General features: G+C 38.2%; 1 protein-coding gene across 1 annotated transcript in view; it reads right to left on the reverse strand.

Annotated features, from left to right (window-relative positions):
- Window positions 1-3,631, reverse strand: part of LOC147819337 (uncharacterized) — a 10,412-nt gene extending 6,781 nt beyond the window's left edge. The window contains exons 1-2 of the mRNA XM_087173027.1: window positions 3,361-3,631; window positions 1,980-2,108 (exon numbers count right to left, since the gene is read on the reverse strand). The gene's annotated coding sequence lies outside the window, so the exon portion shown is untranslated. The remainder of the gene's footprint in view (window positions 1-1,979; window positions 2,109-3,360) is intronic.
- Between the last annotated feature and the right edge of the window lie 1,898 nt (window positions 3,632-5,529).

A 5,529-nucleotide genomic window follows, 5' to 3' on the forward strand; every position in this document is an offset into this window, starting at 1 on the left:
AAAAAAAAAAAAAAAAAAAAAAAGTAATTGTGGCATGTGAAAAGCACCGCTCTGTTTGTAAAGTCTCAGAACAACATTAACTCATTAGGCCTTTACTGATTCATTGGGACTTATATGGCAGGTCCACTGAATGAGGTCTGATGCAGCTAGGGGCGTGTCATAGATTAGGGCTGACAATGGGGAGGTTATTATTGCATAATTGGCGATCCAACTCCTGCAAAAACTTATCATGCCCAGAAATGACATCATCTGGCACTTGGTTTGAGGTTTTGGTGTTTGTAAAATAGCTGTTTTTCTCTCTTCATCTAAGTGTCGCCCCTCTGCTGATAGACAATAACCTACATATTTTACTGTCTCTTTACAAAGCCGTAGTTTCTTTTTACTTACTTTATGTCCTTGTTCAGCTAGAAACTTAAGCAGAGCTAATGAGTCCTCTTGACATGCTTGTTTTCTGGCTGAGGCCAAAAGAATACCATCAACATAACAAAATCTGGCTTCCTTTTGGAGGTTGAAATTTTGCTAAATTTGCAGACATAATCTGAGCTGTTCTTCTTTTTCTGTTAACACATATATTTCTCATGTTCTTGATTTTGATTCATTTAAATGTGTGTTAGGTCTGTTATTAGTTACCCAGTTCAGCTTCTGGCTGTATGCTCTCAGACTGGGGGAGTATTGGATACTTTTATTTACATCTTCCCAATCTGAGGTTTCTTCACACTCTGTTACAAATGTCCCTACATCTTGCCAACATGTTCTTTTTGGCTTTGATACAGACACATGTGGAGCTGAGAAGAATCTATACAGTTTTCTCATTTGTGGAGTTAGATTACATGCCACTCTGCAAAATCCTGTTTCGTCCCAATAAAGGTTTGTCAGGGTCAGTTTTGTTTGAGATATTTTGTAAAACTGTTTCTCATAGTCAGGATTGGGTACTGTGGTGTGTTTATAATACATGGTGCAATGTAACTCAGATAGTTTTACAAAATCTGCTGTTGGAGGAGCACATGATTTTCCTTTTTGGGAGATGTAACTGAGCTTGGGCCTGTACCTGTTAGATCTAGGCTATACCAGTACTGTGATGGTTTTACACTCTGTAAAACGAATGTCTCTGCACGTTTAACCATACGCTGTGCGACTAACCCACCACCACAGGGTGCTACTGCTATGTCTAATTCTCTTCCCAATAAGTTCACTGGACAGATGTGAAACAGGACTAATGTTGTTTCCGGGTCTGTCACTGGTGTTGTTTGTGATAAAACTTCTTTATGAACTTTTCCATTTGCTGATTTTACATAGATGACGTCGGAGGATCTCACTATGTCTGGTACATCATCAGAACTGTACTACAGATCGTGAAGCTCCAGTGTCACATAGAAAAGTTACTTCACTTTCTCCAATTATTAGAGTAACTTCTGGTTTTATTTCCTGATTTAACATTAAATCAATATGTTGTAAGTTCAGTACTTCACTGTCTTCTCCTGCACTCTCTGTTTCTGTGTGTGGTGCAAGTTTTGTCTGACCTTTCTCCAGTCATCACCCCCCCCCCCCGGTCCTGTTTGATGAGTACCGCTTCAGTTATCACCGTTAGGTTTCCACGGCCAGAGAGTTTGTTGACACCGTGAGGTTTCCCCTCTCTGTTACTCATCAAGACACCACACTTTCAGAAAATATTCTATCAATTCCCCGTTGCAACTCTTTTTTTTTTTAATTGATTCACTTTTCTTTTTTTTTAACTTTTTAACTTTTATATTTTTTTTTTTTATTTTTATTAGTAAACCCAGTTTGCTGTTTCATAGTTCCCTGAACTATTTTAGGCCTTCTCTTTAACGTGCGGCACAGAGTCATTTATTCCTGTAGTCTTCTCACACAGACTTTGGACACCTTGGACCATTTCACTAATTGGACCTTTTCACAACAAACTATGTTATAGTCATTACTTGACTTTACCTATTTTATAGTCTTTAACTTGACTCTCCTACCTTATAATTCAGACGTCCTGGTTTCTATCTGTTCGTGGATCTCGTCACCTTCCCACAGTCCAGTAGATCCTGGATGCTGGAGGGACTTTAGTTCAGGAGTCCCAGACTCCCCCGTGCACGGTTCAGGTCCTGTCCGGGACAGGAGGAGAGGTTGTTGAGATCCGGCCCCAAGGACCAAGTTGTTAAGTAAATTATCAAATAAACTCAGGAATACCGTCTGAAAATAAAAGGATATTTATTCTTGCAGCAAGGGAACAAGTTACACACCAGAGCTCGCAGTGCAAATGTTCAAAGAATGCAAGATTCACACAGAATTTATACACAGAATATTTGAGAGTGACCTCACATTCTTGCTGAAATGAGACAGGCACAATAGAGACTCGATTCATGCCTTATCATAGCTAATGTTTGGGTGTAGTGGCTAGGAGGAACAGCAAAGGTCACTGCGCTCCTCTCTGACAACTCCTGTCTTAAAGGTAGACACAATAATGGAAAAGTTCTATACAGGATAATACAGTTTCCCTTTAAGATGGTTATGTTTATCATAAAGTATCACAATTTTTCCAACATGAAGTTACAGTTCATCTCTTTGAACACAATCACCAACGGATTGTTTGGGGGGAAAAACAAGGGCAGCATTTGATGAAAAGCGCAAGTGAGTGTCAAGTGAGAAGCATTGGGGCGGAAATATTCAGCTTTGGGGTTGTGCCAGTGGTACAGGAAACATTACACAGGCAGAGGGAAAAATGGATTCCACTAAATATTAGCAGATGTCCTGCAGTCAGTTAAGAAAAGGCCGGCTTCTACAACGGCACAATTAACCAAAGCAAACATCAAAATCCACCATGAACTACTTCCAAGACACACAAACCCTCACAGTCCACTGACCTCAACATCACTGAAAATCTTAAAATTCCTAAATCACTATTTTTTAAATTCATGAAACAATCAGTAACATGGAAAAATAAGTAACTTTCCCAAGGTTGTCCAAACAGTAGCACACAACTGTATATTGCATATCTATATTCTGTGGCATGTCAGAGACTCACACAAGAGGACGTGGGACAAAGTTGGTGATGCAGTTGGCTGACAGTCTGTAAAATAAGATCATTAGTAAAAGAAAATCTTGCAGCTCTGACGCTTGAATATTTTTAAACTACGAACCTTTAAATGTTCCACTGCAGAAACTTTAGCTGACACATTCAGACTCTTTACAGCTCCACGTACAAACAGGTGTCTTTAAACTGACGCCAGCTGTGCAGAGGTTATTAGCTAGCGTTAGCACCTTTCTCTCTGTACACAGCTTCTTTAGAGGTCAGACTGTGTTGATTTATTCTCATTAATGTCTAAATTATGGTGACAGAGAAAATATTTCACTTACCGCTTATGATAGTTTGCGATTAACAACTGGTTTGCTGCTGGCTTCTTAGCTAACACAGGATCAAAACTGTGGTTAGCTAGGTAGCGCTAACTTATACTTTAAAGACTGTTGAAGGTTATTTTTCTATTACTAAAACTCCCATTATTAAGCGCATAGTATAACTGAAAAAAGTGTTGGTTAAATATGTTTCTTTTCACATGAATTTGGGAGTAAATCACCTGTCAACAGTAGCATATTTTCTGCCATCGCAACAATTTGGTGAAGTGTTTCCGGGGTCAAATGTCACCCGCGACACCAAAGCTCGTCAATTGAAAAACGAGGGATCACTCTGTATTGAGAAATCTTTCTTCTTTTTTTTCCCCTACCCATTTTTCGTTTGTTAGCTGGTGTTTTGGGTGCATTACCATTACTTTCTGATTCAGACTGTGGGTTAGATATTAAACCATACTCATTAGTCAATGTTTGGTAAAATTAAAGAATATAGAATATTCTTTAATTGTTTAACATGTAGCAACCACATGACAATTTCACTATTATTTTTATGTTGATATCCTGAATTCCACTACTCTGTAGATGTTATTTTTCTTACTTATACTTAAGACAGTCCAACTTCTTCTGTTTAAATGATACAGCTGATGTTATTATAAAGTTTTGCTACTGAAAACTTATAAATTAAATTATATATATATTTCTAAATAAGGTTGCATAATAATGTAAAACAGCTGGGCACTGTAGTTTTTTGCAAACATTTCTCAAACTGCTTTTGTTGGCAGCTATTTTCAGCTGCGGATAAATACACATTTGGTGCAGCAGGACAGTGTATATGGGAATGACTTCAAATAAACTACAGTACAAGTTTTTTCGGGAAGATAAACAGCTAGCAGTGCTCATTCTCCAGTTGGGTACCATTAAAACCAATGTAGAAGAAGATTATAGAACAATGCAGAAGTTTGTTTCATATATTAATTTAAGTAAAGTAATAGTCTCCTCATCACTACACACAGATCTGTCTGTTTCATTGCACTTTTTCACATTTTGCTTTAACCTTAACATCAACTTTTCCACCTCAGCCAAGCATAAAAACATTTTTTGCAGCATTTAAAATTGAAAAAACACCTAAAAACAGGTGGATGGAAATCCACTCTTAGAGACTTTGTTGTTTACTTTATTAGTTGCATGTTTGGGTCTCCACTGTGGTGCAGTTGGTTTAATTGCTCTCACAGGATAATGAAGGTAATTACACATTGACCAATTCTAATGTAACAACTGTACATCCAAATAACCCCTGAAAAGCAACAGCTTTGTGCTGAGAAGTAACCATTAAAATGCCATCTGATGGAAAAAAAAAAGACTCAGATTGTGCGATAATATGATATTTTATCATGTTTCACTCATCTTACAAATGTGTGAGGTATTTGCTCTGAGGAACGTCCCATGAGGCAAACACACAGTAGCCATTGAGTCATACAGTAATTAGCTGTATGGAGAGTGGCTGTAGTCAGTCCTGTTCCCTGAGGCCAGTTCACCACGGTAGAGGTGGCACCTCAGGGTGTCACAGTAGAGGACCTAATGACTCTCATGCGTCATCTCTGGGCTTGTGTGCGTTGCCAAGTGCTACTGAAATTACTGCATCCAAATAGATCTGAAGGTGGGGCAACAACATCCCTCGTCTGTCATCGTAGTGACTGGAAAATTCCTTTCACAACATCCACACACAAATCCAAACAATTTCCTAGATCATTTTAGGATGTATTTCAGGTTTACTGTCACTTTATGTAAAGATTTGCAAAAAAAAAAACCCACAAAAACAAGTACTCTTCTTCTCATACAGGGCAACACACCAACAGTGCCTTGAGCATGTGAACTCACCAGGATACACTATTGTAACTAAGTGCATTTACTCAAGTACTTTTCCTGAGTTGAGCTGTTGTTGCTAGTTTCTTTTCAATCCTGACAATAATCTTGACTCACAGAATGAAATAAATCAGACTCAATATTTTGCTCAAGAAAACAACATCTTGATTTTAGTGTAACATGTATACGTTCCACATCTAAACACTGTCCCATTCAAAGCTGAAATCAGAGGAATGTTATTGGTGCTTTGTTGTGCTTGTCATGTGTTTTGAATGTAAAGTTCAGTAGCTGGTTGTGTTTTTCTCAGTGGGGGGT

The sequence above is a fragment of the Seriola lalandi genome, unplaced genomic scaffold (assembly GCF_002814215.2).
Source record: "Seriola lalandi dorsalis isolate HSWRI2012SDOR001 ecotype SW California unplaced genomic scaffold, Sedor1 jcf7180002053981, whole genome shotgun sequence".
NCBI classification, from domain to species: Eukaryota; Metazoa; Chordata; class Actinopteri; order Carangiformes; family Carangidae; genus Seriola; species Seriola lalandi.